Source organism: Dreissena polymorpha, chromosome 10 (genome assembly GCF_020536995.1).
Source record: "Dreissena polymorpha isolate Duluth1 chromosome 10, UMN_Dpol_1.0, whole genome shotgun sequence".
NCBI classification, from domain to species: domain Eukaryota; kingdom Metazoa; phylum Mollusca; class Bivalvia; order Myida; family Dreissenidae; genus Dreissena; species Dreissena polymorpha.
In genome coordinates, this window is record NC_068364.1 from 66,650,758 (window position 1) to 66,670,035 (window position 19,278).

At 32.6% G+C, this 19,278-nt stretch overlaps 2 protein-coding genes across 3 annotated transcripts in view; both read left to right on the forward strand.

Moving 5' to 3' along the window:
- Positions 1-19,278, forward strand: part of LOC127847878 (uncharacterized) — a 286,419-nt gene that overhangs the window by 60,553 nt on the left and 206,588 nt on the right. The window lies entirely within an intron of this gene.
- The window catches only part of LOC127849192 (uncharacterized protein CXorf38 homolog), a 90,311-nt gene continuing 71,383 nt past the window's right edge, over positions 351-19,278 (forward strand). The window contains exon 1 of the mRNA XM_052381911.1: positions 351-634. The gene's annotated coding sequence lies outside the window, so the exon portion shown is untranslated. The remainder of the gene's footprint in view (positions 635-19,278) is intronic.

A 19,278-nucleotide genomic window follows, 5' to 3' on the forward strand; every position in this document is an offset into this window, starting at 1 on the left:
TTAAACTCAACAAATATTTTAAATGAATCCAGTTTCACTTTCGGTTTGGTTGGTTTGAAAACACCGTAATTTCATTTTCAAAAGTGCACAACAACGTGATTAAATAGTGTTGGAAAAGTAAAGCGCAAATAAACGTATGTAATGCTATTTATAGCAAAGTTTCGGTAGACAGTTTGGCTCTGGCTCAACGAGTGTCGTATACGTGTTTTAACAATAGACTGATAACCTTTTCGGTAGTAAAGTAGTAATATAAGCCATGATGGCGACCTTTAGAAACGAGCCTCTCTTACGGAGGAGATGCATCACGATTGCCGCATTTTATCATCGTGCTGATTAGATTGTAACAAGGACGTTGAGCATCAAACTGTTGTACACACTTTTAAGACAGTAAAACGATAAACCAGTTTTACACGAAACAACGACAATTTATTTAATAGCGTAATTCCGTTTGACCAACAAGTAACCAGCTGACTGATCACGTGGATTTGTCACCTGATTGTGTGGTTTTAATTTTTCACGTGAGTGGGTGGAAACTGCGCATTTTTATTGAAATCCGTGGTATGGAGGTCGAGTTCAGCATATTTGCGTTTAAAGTAAAGGACACATGAATGCATACTCCAATTCATCCTGCTTCGTAAGTACACTGTTATATTTTGATAGTTCTTGTAGATAGTAGAAGTGTTTACTTTAAATTGTAAAATGTAGCCATGTAAAGTGTTTTGATGGCTATGTTATGTGGTAAATCGCCTATTAAGTGTGTTGTCTTGACGCATAAGTTACGTTTTTGTTTGGCTGTAATCACGGCCAGTAATCAGGCGCGCCACCTCTTTTTTGAGATGCATTAATAAATGAGCCAATGCTACTTCCGAGGTGGCGCTCAGGCCCTGACTGTGTTAAAATTTTAACGAATGATTTCACAGGGTGAGAAGGTTTACTATGTTTTTTAACACATGTATTGTTTAACAAATCGACCAATGTAGTGCGATTCAGAGATTATACATTTTTGTAAATGCATCTAAAATGTACATAAACATAAAATCAAAACCCATTTGTAAACGTGAGGACTTTTATAAGTTGTGGCATGGTAGAATTCGTAAAAGCAAATCGATGTTTTTGCCTGTGTGGCGAGCACATTCCCAGCCAATTAAATCGCTTATTACATAAAACGATTGATTTGAATAAGGTTGCTCTCAGATTAGGAGGTGGTGCCCATGAGCATTTCTAGCTCATTTAAAGTGAAATATTTTATGTTATGGTTTCTAATAAGTTTACAGGACTTACATTATTTTTTGTAAGTTTACTACTTCAGCACATTTGAGACGCGTTCGTTTTTAATTACAAAAAGTAGTTTTCTAATAGTGTTTTTATGGATTTAAACGTTCGTCTTTGTAACATAACAACATTTTACAAATATGATACAAAAAATATTAACGGAAAAAGACCGAGCTATCTTGATTTTTTTGGAGTTGATAGTGGGAAAAACAACATACATGAGCCTTATTAAGATTCATTTACCTTGACCTTTTAGTAAATTAAGCATTTGGATTAAAGGCCATAAATCATCGTTTCAAGAAGAAGTTTTTTATGTTATATTTATTTCGTGAATTATCATACAGGATGCAGATATTGCTGTCGATGAATTATTTTGATAGTGATGAACATTAAGTTATTGGTTTTATTGAGTATTACAATTTTTGGTATATATCGTACAATATATTTTATTCATGTTGGTTTCTTCTTAATTGAGTTGATCACTTATATATTTAAGAAACTACACCTTATTTATTATAGATTGAGTTTAATTTCTGTAAAGATTAAGGCCTTCGTATGTACGATGAAAAATAAATTAAATATAACAAATAACATTATCTATCAAATGTACGTCATGTGATAATATCATTGCGATACGATTGTTAATTGATACATCCTGCATTGGCGCCACCTCCTATTATAAGCGCCATCTCATGTGCATTGGCTCCATCTCTTTTTGAAAAATGCAAAATTATGTATTACGTCGGAGAGAAGCCAATATGTGTGTGCATGCAGCATCTCATGTATGTTGTACGCAATCGTTTGATGCCGTTAGCGATTTAATTGGGTGGAAATTTTCTCGTCACACAGAAAAAACTCATCGAGATGCTTTCTTTTAACTCCACCATGCCACAACTTATTAAGGTTCTCACGTTTTTAAATGGGACGAGAATCTATGTTTCGTTACATTTGTTGATGACTTAATCTTTGCTGAATCGCACTACATTGGCCGATTTAAAAAATAATGAGAAATGTGTTCAAAAAAACGTATACACCTAATCACCGTTTAAAATTATCCATTAACTTTCTAAACATCCGAACCTGAGCGCCACCTCGGAAGTTGCATTGGCTCATTTATTAATGCATCTCAAAAAAGAGTTGACGCGCGTGATTTTACTGATCGTTACTATCAAGGTGAGAAATAAACACCAAAAAACGAAAGAAACTAACTCTACCTACTGTCTAAAATGAAACATGTACAAAAGCATACACAGGCGGAAAGATCTTGTTATCAAAATAACTATATAACTAAGTTAAAACGTAAGTACATAAACTTTACAAAATGTTAAACTTAATGCAAATTTCCTGAAATCAATACAGAACCGAAGAAACGTCTCTTTGAAAGATAGCACACTATACACAAACATGCGCTTTTATGCACAATTGATAAGCATCAGTTCTGGATTATCTTACAAAATAAGCAGGAACAACGCTTACATGTAACTTTAAACATGTAACCCATACATAAATGAATGGCAAATCAAAACAAAATTATATATGTACACTGTGCGGTGCAAATGTTCTTTTTTTTTAACGGGAAACACATCTAATCGATAATCTATGTTACCCAATCACGGGACAACCTTGTACCACCTATCTCCTAACTTGCATTATCATTGCACACCAACATTGCGAACCAGTACCTTATCCCCATTCTTCCATGCGAAACTGTATAACACATTAGTAATATCGCCGGTAATGTCGCTTTAACTGACGAGTTGCTTCCCATGCATGCAACGACGCGTTCGCTGCATTCAAACTGTATTGATATAGCACAGCACCCAAACCGATGCTACTTGCATCGACGTTAATGATGAAAAATCGATAAATATCAGCATATGCAAGGACAGTTGGTGACGTCAATTTAACAAACTTTTCCTTTAACGTGACTAAGTTCAGACCGTGACAGTTTAATGAGCGATATCCGCGTTGACAGCTAATAACGCATGAAAACCGGACCTTGCAGGTTAAGTCATTGACCTGTATTTTAGTGATAGTCGCGTTTGTGCGCGTATGATTATCAATATGTTTTTACTTCGACATCATTTTAGGTTTATTTTAATTTTCAACGATTGTAACTTTTATCAAAATCCACAGGCTTCTGACAATAAAATGGTTTGATGTCACACATTTCATTAACATGAAAGCTTTTCACAAAACGCATCACCCTTCGATGCAATCAGTGTCTTATTGTATACATATGCATGTGCATAAATGTTACCTATGTCAAACGGTTTAAACAAATACTAAACTTGAATCACCGCAAAAAAGCGGTGATAAGAGCATTGCAGGTTTTACTTTATTTAAAAACATGACTAACCTTACACTTATTTCACAAATATTTTAAGCTTTAAGGTGTATTCGTTTTTTGTTGTTTTTTTTTTGGTGTGGGGGGGGTGTTTACTTATCAACATTCATAATAGACGAGGATCCGATCATGTTAAAGCGTTAATTCAATTAGTATTATACTGAAAGTAATTTATAAATGTCTACTTGAATTTGTTTTGATATGCAAACTGTGGAATCATATCGAAAATGTTAATACATTACGCGTTTGATACAAACATTATTGCAAACATCTTTTTAATTTCATTTAAATCAAACATGTCAATAGTAACACATAATTGAATCACGGTCACTCTTAATAAAAACAATCGCAAAATAGATTAAAACATATATGTCATGCTTGTTATTAGCTTGATTAACCTTCGATCCCAGCAAGCACATCATGCCTGTTGACAGTGCATACAATATTTACCAAAGTCATTGTGATTGACTGATAATTATCCATTTTTTACCCACATTCCTTGTAACGTACGCGTTATTTTGCTCAGGCAGAAACCCAATGGCGTAAGGCCGTCTGATTCTACACATACGCTATCTCTTGTTAAACAGCAGATGATGAACAACTTAAACAACACGAAAGTTTTATCGAATTTAACAAGTGCATTATATGTTTAATTTAAGTTCTATATTTACCATGCACATACACCGAAAAAGTGAGCATAAAACATGCCAATAGCTGATCCGTGTTCCTCTAAGCTCACTTTGCAGTATCAATTCTTGTTTACTTAAGATAACTCTTGAGAAATAAATTAAGTTAATTTGAACGCAATGCACGTTGTTTCCCACGCTCACAATAGAAGTAACGTCAGCCATTCTTCTTTACTAGCTTGGCCGGTATAATATCGATGGATAAATGTTGGATTGAAAAGTTTGCACTTAGAAACTACCCTTGGTGATATATCCACAGGGTACGATAATTGAACTTGTAATCAAAAATCATAAAATGATATCACTCATTTAGAATCCTGTATGAACGAAAAAGGATCAAGGTCAAGGTTTATGTTACAAAAATAATCAATTGGGATCCTCTTAATTTTACGAGATATGGGGACAATAGAGCTGATACGGGAAAGTCATGAGAAGTAACAAATCTCAGGCGCAATATTGATAACGAGATTGTAGTGTCGTAAACTTCTCGTCGCAGTAGGCGATTTTTGAAGTGACGAATTGGACAGCAACCAGATGAACTATCGGAAAAAGTACATTCTTATAAGACTGATTTGATTTGATGATTTCATCAATATATAATTGGCCATTATATAATCATTAATTGATAGCATGTGCATATTGTGTTATTTAAATAAATGTCTATATTGAAAGGATCTTTGATCTGATCTTTATATTGGTTGTTTGATATGTCTTTGACTATAATAGTTACCTCATATGTAAACAAATGGGTGGGGTAAATGTACCCTTATTTATTATTGTAATTACGTAAATTGTGTTTTAAAACAAATATTTGATGCATCTTAGATATGTATTTAAACATGGCAATAACATGTTTGTATAAATGATTATTTACAGCATTCTTATATTTTACATTTTATGCAAATCACTATCAGTTTGGTTTTAATAAACGATAAATGTTCTTACATATTAATACTCTCCGAAGCAGGTTATTCCCAATCTATGATAAGTAAACGAGTTCAATATTGAAATGTTTTCATTGATTTCCAATTGTCAAGCTCGGTTATACATATATTGCTTTAATTAATGCAATAGTTATTGTATTAAATTGTTTATTTGTTCAATACTTTTTCAATAAACTTCTCCGCCAGCAATACATTTAAGATATTATTGGCCTTGTTTATTATTAAAATAACTGTATCGCAGAATATAATCGTACATTCCTTAGTATAATATTTAAATATTAATTTAAAACAATGTCCAGTTTGTTATCAATCATATTTATAAATCAATCAGAAAATGACATAGTTTAAGATTTGCGTGGGGGTAAATGTACCCATAATATAAGCTTTTGGGAGAATGCCATCACAATAATCGTTTTATTTTTACTTCTTAGTCTGCGTTGTTTGTAATTTATCAAAATAAAAACAAGTTGTGTGCAGTCAATATTTTTAGTTAAATGCCCTGATACTACCAGTACTAACATTTTGTGCTATTCAGAGTCTTATCACGACCTTTTCAGCTATGAGATTTTTTTTGCCTAATTGAAAGTGTAACAGAAGAGCACTTTTGCGAAAGAAACTACATATATGTAGGATACAATAAGTGCTTACATAAATTATATTGCAATAAGTTATATATTTGACATATTTTAAAACTGATTTGACTATTTTGATGTCAATGGCATGACTTAAAAAGACCAATAATAGACAATACAGTTAAAAATTACATGTCAAAGCCAAGCGCTTTAAGACAAAAGATGACCAAAATATGTATCTTGTATGCTATCTTGCTACATAAAAGCAATTTGTACCCATAGACACTGCCTATTGTGACAACAGGGTCATGTTGTTTTTTTTAATGTTGAATTGTATTTTCTTCTAGCTGTATTTATTGCATTTATTTGAAATCATTTAGGTTTTTATGTGACTTAAGATAGCCAATCCCAATGAAGCATTGTAATTTGATCTTGATGAACAACCTTATGGCGCCTTCTTCTTGCAGTACGTGTTCGTTTTTAGTTGGTCGCGCTAGCGATCAACTAATGTAGATAGTTTATTTCTTCGTTCCTCAGAAAGTTACGATTCTGGTGCTCTGATTTGTATACGAGTATAACAATTAACTATTTCAATGGTTCTCTTTTATTTTTATTTAATTTGATTCGTGATATGATAAGGTTAATGTTGATGCATAAATAATTCTGAGCAAAGTTTGATGTTTGGAGCTCATAGAAAATGGCACACGTACCCAAATGTGTGTTTGCATAGACCGTTCCAAGCCGCGGACCTTGGATTAAGTTATTTCCGTGTTGTTGTTTGTTTAATGTTTTCAGTCAAGTTAATTGTGTAAAAATGCCATTTAAGTAAATAGCTCCAGGCGTTCGGAGTACTATAAAACCGGTTTAAACCCCCAGTTCTTTTTGCATAGACCGTTCCAAGGCAGTGATACCAGCTTTACTCCTGTGTGTGCATTTATTATGTACCTATGCGTCTTTTCGTATGCATTTCTTGGTGGCTGACTGTTTGGAAACTAGTTCCTTGGCATAAATTTATCAACGTGATAATTTTATTGTATTACAAAGATTATCTCCTTCTGTTTCGGCTGATTTTATGTGTATTTTAAATATTACTTACATACATAATTATCGTAAATGTTGAAACACGTTATTACGATTGACATTACATGAAAACAAGAAATCTTAAACTTGATTGATTTATAGTATTTGAATAATTGTTATTAGCAAGTCTGATTATTATTGGGGTATATAGCACATTATATAATTTAAAAGCTTTGACGCATTTACATTATAGGCAATACAGAAACTGCAACATCCTTGGTAATCTTCTTTTTCAGACGAGATATACTATTTTCAAACGCGATCGAAGATATATTTTGCAAAAGAGTTATTACATATCAATCCTGACGCTAACTTCACTTATTCATATTTCTTAAAACATGTGATGATAGCTCGATCGCGTTTGAACAAAAAAGTATATCTATTTATATATAGTATTATTTATCTGACAATGACCTTCATAATTGTGTTTGACTTTCCAAATCAGTACATTTTTATTGTTTCGTTCAATGTTTTGAGTCCAGTTTTCTTTTTATTGCTTCTTTTCATCTGTACTGTTTTTGTTAGTAATTTAAAGCTGGTCAAATCAACTGGTAGCGATCAGTCGATTTAAACATGGGAAATCAATTGATAACGATAGATGTAGTGAGTGCAATGTCAACACTTGGATTTCTGTTATCATTCAGTTGTTTGAAGGTCTAGCTGAGTAAGATCACTTTTTGTGGTAAATCTAAAACGGTAAAGATGATGCTTATAGAGTTGTCCGAACAAGGATTATTGACGTAAACGGAATCTTAAATTGTTTTAATAGGAGTCGAAATTCTAAATATTCATTAGAAATTTGTTACATAAACTGAAAAAGCAATGTTCTACCGACATATCTGACACATTCTCTAAACTGAACATGTGTATAAACTATTTCTAAATATTTGCCCAGATGAAAATGATCTGTTCATTTAAAAAAGTAAAAAACCTTTATTGTTTTTGCTAGAGCGTTTGTAAATAGAATAGTTGATATTTGGGGTGAAAATTCGGTTATTACATTTCACGTCTGACTGTAAAGTAGTTTAAAAGGTTTTGAACTATTTAACCGGTTTCTAAAATTATACACGTAATATCAAGTGAAATGTAAATAACAGCCTCTGGTTAGACTTTAAACCAAGCATTGAAATGAATTACCGATTGATATGTAACACTCACATTGAACAATAAATTTGTCTTGAAATCGTTACGGAATGTCATTAAGAATTATCAATTTTGGCATCTTTGTACATCAAATAAGTCAGTAGATTTTCTTCAAAATAAAAATTGTTTGTTAGTTTTTTCTTTGGTTTAGAAATTTGGGAGATTATAAGTTTAGTTGCATATTTATGTGTAATAAGTCGAAATAATAAGTGTATGAGTTATGTTTACGCAATTTACTAGAATGTAGATTATTCATGTTACTCTATCTCAAATGAATTCGAGAAGTTGAATATTATAATGTGCGAAAAACTAGTAAAGTAACCTTAGTAGTGGTTGAAATGTTCTGGACTCCAAAAAGTCATGTAACCCATCCGCTTCGTCATCTCCAGTTATATTGAGGTCAAACTGACACCTTTGAGTAAATGTCTACGTCGATTTCATATTTCAAAAACATTTCATGTTTTAACTAATTATCTGTTTATTGTTGAATATATATACTTTAGGTTAAACATATTGTATACTGATACGTCGGTAATACAAACTGCAGTACGACAAATATATACGAATCACCCATTTGTACACTGTATGTATGATTATGGCATGTATATCTTTGTTATATATGACATTGGGTATTTCATATGGTAATTTCTTTCGAAATAAACTACGTGTACTAACCCTAAAAACCTCTAACGTATACGATACTCGACAAATGTCATACTCTAACGTACTTCCACATTTGTATACAGCCAAAATTGACTTACGACATGTTCATACAGTAGTGACCGCTAGTCATGACATTTGGCGTTTTCATTCAATAATACACTACTGTATTTTTTTCATTTCCGCGTTTAAGGATTTTTAACCAGCTTCTAATACCGTTTTACAACTGAGGTTCTTATCTTTCTGGTGAGTACTATTAAAATAGGCATGATCTTTGTTTAATCGATTTGGAAAATGCATCTGGATCGACACATGTTGCGGCATTATTTTAGCAACGTTAAAAGACGCAGTGATATATAAAATATAACCTTATCTTCTTTTGCGAAAAATTAGTATGTTTTTTTAAATAGTCAACTTCGGGTCTTATTATTACCGCATTAAATACTAAGCATAGAAGCCCTATTCGAAATAGTGAATGATAACTATTATTATATTGTTTCTGTGATATGGAGATTCAATCGTTGACCATATTTTTAAATACATTATTAATTACATTTTATGCGAAGAAACAAACAAAACTGTTTAATATAATCCGACAAAAACAACATAATCACACTTTGGTTTAAACACCTACCAAATTAAAACCTAAATATTCATTTGAGTAACCTATTTAATTAATTTTTTTATGTATGTCATGTATATCATATCAATACATATTATGAACTTGAATCACCAGGGCTAGATTCATATCTCAAATTGATACAGTACGTTCAACTGTACAGATATTTTAAAGGTATATTAATATTTAGGTCACGAACAAGATAACAACCAATAATTGGCAATGAATTGTTACCATTAGCAGTGAAAAACAAGATATGGATACTAAATACATTAATATAATGTTTATATACTTCTTTTATAAACATACTTCTTTAAATCTTATTATCAATCATTTACAATATGAATGTCCTTATTTATATATGAGAGGAAAAATATATCTTCAGTCATGTTCAATATGGTCTACATGTACTCACAAGAAAGTTTTATTGCATTTTCGTTGACGACTTTGAATATATTATCGGAATAAAACTCAAACGTATACTTATCATCACCATATACCATACTGCAGTCAGGTTCACTTTGCGACGGGTGATTTCTTTCTTTCTGACAGCCATGCCTTTGACTTAGCATTAAACTTTGGCAAACAAAAAGTCACAGTAGGTTGGCGTCCTTGTCTCCCTCGGTGTAGTTGTTGAATCTAATGGTGGTGATGATGAAAATGATATCCTTATTTATTTGTTACGATAAACATTTGGGTTAATGGCATCTGTGTTCTACCAGCTAGTCATCCTCTGTTTGCCTTTGGTGTAATCATGGCACACAAAAACACATTCTACCGTATCGCTTCCACCCGTGTAATAAAATCCTGCTGCTGATAACACAAACTGGTCCGGTTTTATTTTGTGTTGACATGCGACACACTTGTGTGTGTATAACGTCTTCATTTATTAGGTGTTCAGATTGGAACTCGAGTTCCTTAAAAACATTGAGTGTGACTATCCGTCTAACATTTAAATAAAAAGTTTAACACATTATTTTAAACTATACACTGTTTCACACTCTCTCACTTGTTAAAGTAGCGTTTCCTCCACAAACATTATATCGTGATTTCCCATTTTTCATAACTATGATGAACTTATCGGTTAGTGAACAATTTCTTCTTTAAACTCTGGAGACTATTTTTTAAGACCATATTTGCCGACATGTTATTATGTTGCTGTGTTGCAAAAAACTACGCACAGCTATGCTTTTTGAACTGCGCTAGTGTGTGTATTAATTACGTTTAACCCTCTTAACTCAAAAAAGTCAAAATGTTTTAGTCTAGTCAATCTAGCCCAAAAATAGGCTTAACCTCAAACAAATTGCAACAGAAAGTATGCTGACTGATTTTGATACTTCAACCCTCACTCTTAAACATATCAAAAGTCTAGAAGAATCTAAAGAGGGGAACACTAAAAAAGTCAGTTGTAGTTAGTGTCTGTACGGGAGAAAATTACAAAATAAATATACTCAATCACATAGTTGATGAGTGTGCTTGGTCTGTTTTTTTTGTTTTCAAATCTGCAATTGTAGTTGTCCTATGTTTTGAATAATTAAACTAAACTGTACTTATTTAATTTTAACACATAAAATTGTCAAATTATTAGTTATTGACCAAACTATAGTAAAAAGTGGGTGGGGTATTTCAGTACAATTTAGACAATGCCCGGTGAACGTAAACGGAAATGTCTTTTTTTATTAAATAAGTTTTATGTATCTAAATGATTTTCTATAGTGTGGACGAGTAATTGTATGCTTTTACTATATTTTGCTTATTATACCCCCCTTCGAAGAAGAGGGGGTATATTGTTTTGCACATGTCGGTCGGTCCACCAAATGATTTCCGGATGATAACTCAAGAATGCTTAGGCCTAGGATCATGAAACTTCATAGTTACATTGATCATGAATGGCAGGTGACCCCTAGTGATTTTCAGGTCACTAGGTCAAAGGTCAATGTCACGGTCAAGGCCACGTTTGGGGGGGGGCATATGTCTTTCAAACCGGAACACTTGTATTAATATATATTAAATCATTGCTTTAACTAATTATAACCTGCTGCAAATTTTGGCAGACGATTTATCTAATTTAAAAAAGCAAATATCTGCCTTTTGTGGGCATGAACTTAAAGTATATTGTCCATATAGCACCCGAAAATATTGTTACAAAAGGATTATTGACTTATTAAGCTGTTGGATTTTTTGAAATTGCTAGTTTATATTTTTGGAAGGAAGTGTACATTTCATCTAAAAACCTATTGCTGTAGACGGATTAAAGTCAATTTTACCAGAAACAAGCTTCTTGTACAAATCAACAAGTTCGTCTCTTGATTCATTACAAGCAGAATACTGTCTTCATTAACTAATTTCAATCTGAGCCTGACATAAGCTGACCGATACAACCAAGGTCAGTCATAATACAATAAAAACCACCAAATCACACAAGAATACCTTTGAGGAGACTTGTGTCGTTTTCATTGCATATTAGTTGGACCGCTTTTCAATACAATCGCTGATCAAAGTAACGATAGCAGGTTGTTCATACTCGCATGCATGCTTGCTGACAAAGAATAATGTTGTGTAAATGCATAACATATCAGCTGGGTCCATGTCTATCATTGGTAAAAATACACCAGAAGTTTTTTCAGGAAAATCTCCCGTTCTCACCATTTGCATTCAACCTGCTACTAACAGCGGCCAACTACCGGTATTTGTGAACGAAACATAATCTTAGAACCAGTGTCAGTCACCTCTAATGTTGTCAAATCTGCAAATGTAGCAGGTGATTTTTTACCTTCTGGCTGTCTGCAAAAATAAACATCAATTTTCCGGCAGCAATAGGTTCCTCAGCTGAGACTGCGATCTGTTTGATAGGTGTATAACCAACATTTTCCAGGGTAACGCATGCTACCAGACCCATACCATGAAAGGTATTATAACCATCAAGTGTTCTAAGACTATGATATACAAAGTCTGCTACACACTGTATATACATGTCCTTTAGGAAACTGTTTATATCTGTGTTATTAGCATTTGCAGCACTTGCTTCAAACTTCTGAGTAAGAAACACATAAGCAAAAACTATTCAAAATATCAATTACCGGTAGATACTTTTAAGCATAGTAATAAAGCAACTGAACACTTAGTCCTAAATGCATAGGGCAAAGAACCGACCTTTGACGGGCTGCCTGCATTATTATAGCTTGTCCTATTGAACATACTTTTATGTTACAATCATTTGCGCTAAATAAATTCTTTGTGGCATAAACTGTGTATTTATACCAACAGATAAAATCACATCTGGATTTGGATACACAAAATAGTTTTGACTGTATAAGCAGTCTTTAAATCATTACTGAAAAGCTTTGCTGCTGCTTTCAAAAGTTTCTTTTTTGTTTCTTTATAAGGATCGTCATATCTCTTTGCACAACACAAATCATGAAGTATTAATGCTGCAGTATTTTTCGATGTTTTGTTTGCCATTTATCTCTGTCATAATCGCAGGAATTGCCTTACTGGTTCTGAAATTGTTATAGCACATTTGACGGTACACGGCATCTGCAGCTGCTGCTGCTGGCAAGTCGGATACTTTTTCTAAACGTGAACGAAAGTCAGCAGCCCAGTCATCTTTGTTTGTTTAACAGATGTCTTGAAATGTCCTCTGAAAGTCCAGAGTCCGAACAGCCAATACAGCATTGCCGCTTTTTTTCATAATACATTTTGCCGGCTAAACAAAACAAGCAGTGTTCTTTAAAAAAAATAATTAATCAAGTTTGGATCTTGATGCCCTACATTCAGATTGTTGGTTCTTCTGTTATTCATCGTGGGACATTATATTTTGATTACAATGCTATTTTCTACATTCCACATGAACGAACTGACCGGGTCTTTCAAATATGGTATAACTTTGTTGTTTTTTTGCTCCGTTTATAAAACTGCACCATTTCTTTGTAAGCTTTGCAGCTTTTTGCATCGTCTATACAGATGTTGCAAATTATGCACAATTACTTGTTACGGAACATTCTGAAATGAGACAAAAACCTGTATATATATATATAATACATAAACCCTAAAACTTTTAATTATAATAATTTAGACCCAGTTTTGTCAATTTTGTTCTAGCGAAAGTAAATAACAAAGGATTTTAAGGCATGAATATGCTGCCGTAGTTTTTTGTTTTTCTCGCCACCGCTATAAATCGATTTTTCAATAGAGGAAAATAGCTTTATCAATCAAAAAAATAATATAATGACACGTGAAGATTAAATATTACACACAACACAAAAGGAATGATTGAAGCTTCTTTTTTGAAACGATACATTTTTATTATTATTTTAGATTGTCATCAATGTGAAAACTCGAAAAAAAACATTACATTTTTCATTTACGGACATTCTGCACCGTTAAAACCTGTATGCGCATAAATATAAATTATTTAATAAAATATATTGATTTACTTACTTTTCTCATTCGTATTAGTCCATTTTATACAATTTTCCGGCTTTTAAGATACCATCGAAACCCACGGCGTATCGATCAAATGCAGACGATGCTATTTGTATGTAGATCTACGGTAGTCGAGACGGTTCACAAAATATCTTTTAAAATTATTACAATAAAATCATAAATTTTACAACTTTCCCCCACATGGATTTTTCTAGACTTTTTATATGATTAATATAATGTTTAAATCAACATATTTACGCACTCAGAAATTCTGTTGCAATTAGTTTGAGGTCAAAATGTAGATTAACTGGACTTTTTATACTTTGAAGTAGGGTTCGAGGAGTCATTGAGATGAGGATGCTAATACATGACCTGAGTTGTTTCCCATTGACAATAATTCAACATAAAATATGACATCAGTGAAATGTACCGTTTCTATTAAAATAAAACAAACTTTAACGGATTGCAATACTTGTATCGTTTTTTGGTGATTGCATGATTCGAAAGAACGGCACAATATTAACAATATTGACAATTTCTGTTTGATTTGAGCAAATGTTCTTATAGTTACAAACTAATGTTTTGCATTTTCCAAAAATGCAATGATTCGTTTTAAAAACGAGTTATATTTAATTATGTGCCAATATTATACAATGGTTGCACTGTGCTGTCCCTTTAGTCAAACGATGTGGTTACTGCCTAAGACAATGTCAGAGCTAGGTGTCAACTATTGAATCTTTACAAAATAAAAAAGCTATATGCTTTGTGTGTATCACGTGTGTTACTGTCATGGTACACCTATCAATGGTATGTTCTTAAGTGTCGTATTCCAGAGGCGTAACCTGTTGTTTTTTCATGTTTGGTTCTCTGTCTCGTTAAAAAAAGAAGTGTATTCCATTGCGCATAGTCGGAATCACTACTGGCAGTACTGAAAAGTTAATTAAAACGAAACGATACCTTGAATGCTGCTTGTTTTTTTTTCAATTTGCTTTGACTTAACGAACTTATAGCACGAATTGGAAGAAAACATACTTTTTGACGCGCCAGATTAATAAGCAATAAAATGCTTATTAGTTTAAGCATGCTTTCAAATCATTTATCATTAGTCTTTATAAAATTATATCTTTCGAAACGAAACGGATTCGTTTTTTAACGAAACCATGTAATTATTTTACAGTTCCAGCTACTTTTAAGATTATCGCATACTTGTTAAACTGATTAGATGCATAAAAATACATCATGCATTGCAAATATTTGAATGTTATTTTACATAATTAATAATTAATAAACAAAAGAAACATGTTTGTAGCGATTATTTAATTATTGCTATTTCGGAAATTGCATTACTAAAGAATGAGAGGTGTTTATCTATATCGACATTGAAGATTTGACACGCATTTAATTATCGTTCCGATGAGATTGTAACAATGGCGTTCAGCATCACACTGGTGTACACGATTATAAAATAGTAAGCAGATAAAACAGGTTCCCTCTCTCCCCTCGACACACTGTTAACTCATTGAAACAACAACACTTGATTTAATAAGATAATTCAGTCTGACCAACCAGTGACGAGCTGACTTTTCACGTTGTTTTGTCATGTGATTGTTTTTTGTGGGGGGTTTTCACGTAAGTGGGAGAAAAATGCGCATTTGAATCGAAATCCGTGGCTGTAAAGGTCGAGTTTATCATATTAACATTATGAATGAAGGAATAAATACAATAACTCATCTTAATTCGTTAGTAGTAACTTGTTAAAGTTTTATATTTCTTGTAGAAGGTATAATTACATTCTTTTAATTCATGAATGTAGGTGGGTGTGTTTAGGACTATGTTCAGTGGTAACTCGTCTATTGATCTTGTTGTCTGGGTGATTAACACACGCGCACGATACTTTTTTGTTTTACTGTTATGTACGAATGTTTTCAAAGAGAACTTTATGTGACATTTCAGCACATAAGATTTCTGTTTAATGATAGTTATCAACGTTTACATTTGATAACGCACGAAAATCGGACCTTTAATGTAAGGTATTGACCGGTATTTAAGCGAAAATCGCGTGTGTAAGTTTTATTATCAATATGTTCGTATTTTTGCATCGTTTAAGGTTTATTATTATTTTCAACGATTGTAATTTTAATCAAATCCACATGAGTTTGGTAATAACATTATTTTCACAAATTGCATCACGCTTGCAATCACATATTATATTATGCATAAATATCTTATTTAAAAGGCATAAATGTTGTCTACCTCAAACGGTTTAAACCATTACTTGAATCACCTTCCAGGAACGGCCATTTCAAAGAATTGCATGGTTTACCATGATTAAAGACATGGCTTACCTAACACTTCTTCAACAAATAGTATTCATTTGTATTTTGTCTTGTGTTTGTGTTTACTTATAAACCTTCATTTGAAATGAGGAACCTATTCATGTCAAAGCGTCAATTGAATTATTATTTCACTGAAAATAATTCTTACTGATCTTCTATAATTTGTTTTAATATGTTATTTCAATCGAGTGTAACACATAATTCAATCACGGGCACTCTTAATAAAAAAAGCAAAACAAATAAACATATTTATGCGGCGAAGCCTTTCATTAGCTTGATTAACCTTCCATCGCAGCAAACACAGCATGTCTGTTGACCGTGCAAACTAAATTAACCTAAGATGATGTGATTGAATGATACTTATCCATCTTTTACCCATGTTCCTTAACGTAAGCGTTATTTTGTTCTGGCAGCAGGGCCATGACCTGATACCGTCTAATTTTGCACATACGCTTCATCTCATGTGGAATGTAACACCCGTTTCAGAGCAATGTTTTACTAAAGCCTCTTATTTAACGTGATTTAGTAGAAAACATCTACGCTTTCCCTATTAAAATTTTACAAATATAAATCACAACATCTGTAAAAGTGTAAAACTAATATTTGAGTACAATATGTAGATTTATCTAGAGAGTGCAGCTACATAACTCGATTATTTAGTATAATGTTACCTTACGGTCGCGCGCAGTGACCCGTACAAGTAGTTTAATCCATTATGCAAACCAATTAAAACTCAAGTGTGTTTGTAAACGGAATTTTAAAGATATTAATCTGTTCCCTCCAAATAATTGTTTGCCATTATAAAAAATATGCTTATTTTAATCAATAGGCGTAACTGCTGTGCGACTTCGGAGTAAACGAACTCCGTGGATTAGTCCACCACCCGGACCTGTCTATCGGTTATCTGATCTGATCTTCTGTTAGGTCTAAGTTTGTCAGCGAGGCACCCGCCTTTACCTATAGCACAAGGTGACCTTATTGCACGAAAGATAAACAAACGGTTGCGCAGTGGCCATCTGATTACGCGTTTATATCAACGTGTACAAGACATGATTAGACGTAAATAATCAATATAAACTCTTAAATTACATGGCGCATATACATTCGATACCCGCTTTATGACAACTTATCCATTCGTGTATTTAATATTTGCTTGCGTACAACACTTCTATCCATGTATTCGGGTTAACACTTGTTATGTGATCGGCATGTATTCATATATATTTAAGACATATATTCCTTTATCCGGCGTGTATTATCAGAACAAGCACACGACCAGAATACTTAGGTTTATAAAGATTTGCCGGTTTGAAGCTGTCACGAGCGGAAAATGATGTCAATGTATTTGCTTACATGACGTTATTTTATTATTTAGTATAATCTGAGGTGGCAACTTCAACCATTCTCCTTTGTTTGTTTACAAGGTAAGGTCACATTTTAATGATAGGATCAATAAAGTAACAGGTAACAGTCGAATACAGTTATGTGTATTTACTTTACCTTAGTAAATAAACTCTTTACAGTGTAAATAGTTCCTGTTATGCCAGAAATGACATATTTTACGTACATTATGCGATTATTTGAATATTATTAATACATTGTTACAAAACATCAGCACAACTAAATAGGTTAAAACGGAGTTTATTGATTAAAATGCTTTTCACTTCACAACAGAAGATGACTTTAAACAAATTGCAGCCATATTATAAAATTTAATACTTTACAATAACTTCTACTTGTTATACAGTTATCCATTCTATTAGAATGAATTCACTTCTAGACGGCGTTGTTATGAAAAATTAAAAAAAAATAAAAATAAGTTAATTGTTGGGCGACCAAAAACGTAACTGGGGATACACTCATCGAAAAGATAACATTAATTATCGAAACAGGATAAAACTACTTAATTGATTTCATTAAGAAGGCTTTCTTGATTATGACAATAACCTAAGAATTGTAGAATTTACGTTAACAAAATGCGGTATGTCTTTGAATGTTAAAGTCTCTATAACGCTCAAAATCAACGAAAATTTCGTTAAGTATTTCGTAAAATAAAGTTAACACCTTAACAATCAGTGTTCCTTATAGCAATAGTCAAAATTTTAACGCTAGATGTGGTATGATTACATAGATTTTTGTAGATACAAAATGCTCGTTTTTATTTATTTGTGCCACAATTAATTCACACGAATATATATTTTCTTACGACACACGAACACCATGTTAGTGTTCATGTGTCGTATGAAAAGATATGCAAAACAGTTATAAAAACGAGCATTTTGTATCTACAAACATCTATTTTACCAGACCACATCTGGCGTTGAAATTTCGGCAATTACCATAAGGAACACTGATTTTTAATTGGTTAAGTTTATTTTACGAACAATTGTTCGAACTTTTCGTTGATTTTGAGTACTAATGTTACTTTAAATTATTTATTTTACAAAATAACATCAACAATTTGTTTGTAAATAAAACCTGCTCAGTTCGATTTAATAAATTAATTACGTCTCTGTCATATAAGGGAACAACCATCTTCGCGACGTGCATTGAACGACATCATGGTCAAGTAGAAAATATCCAGGAGTGACATAAACAACATATTATTCAACAAATGTTTTTAGCTGACATGCCCATTTATCAGTTTTTATAACGTCTTCCAAGTCCTTGCTTTCTATAACTCGTAAAAGGAGGAAAATCATGTCTTCAGAAATGTTCATCGTGTCCTCTCAAGAACGTATTATTGCATTTATATCGATTTCTTTTAACATTTCTTAATATAAAACTCAATCGTATACTTATCATCATCATCACATACCATAATGCGGTCAGTTTCACTCTGTGACAAGTGATTTACTTGGAAGCAATAACCGTTTCTTCGGACATCCATGCTTTTGACTTTGACATAAAAGTTTGGCAAGGAAAAAGTCAAAATAGGTTCGAACCTTCGTCTCCCTCTGCTAAGTTATTGAATCTAATGTTGGTGATGAACATATTTTTTTTAATTTGTAACAATAAACATTTTGGTAAATGTCGTCTGTGTTCTACGAACTTATCATCTCTTATTTTCTTTGGTGTAATATCATTGCAAACAAAAACAATTTTTACCGTATAACAAAATCCTGCTACTGATAAACTAAATTCGACCCGTTTTAATTCCAGATGACATTGCGCGTGTCTTACTTCATTAAATA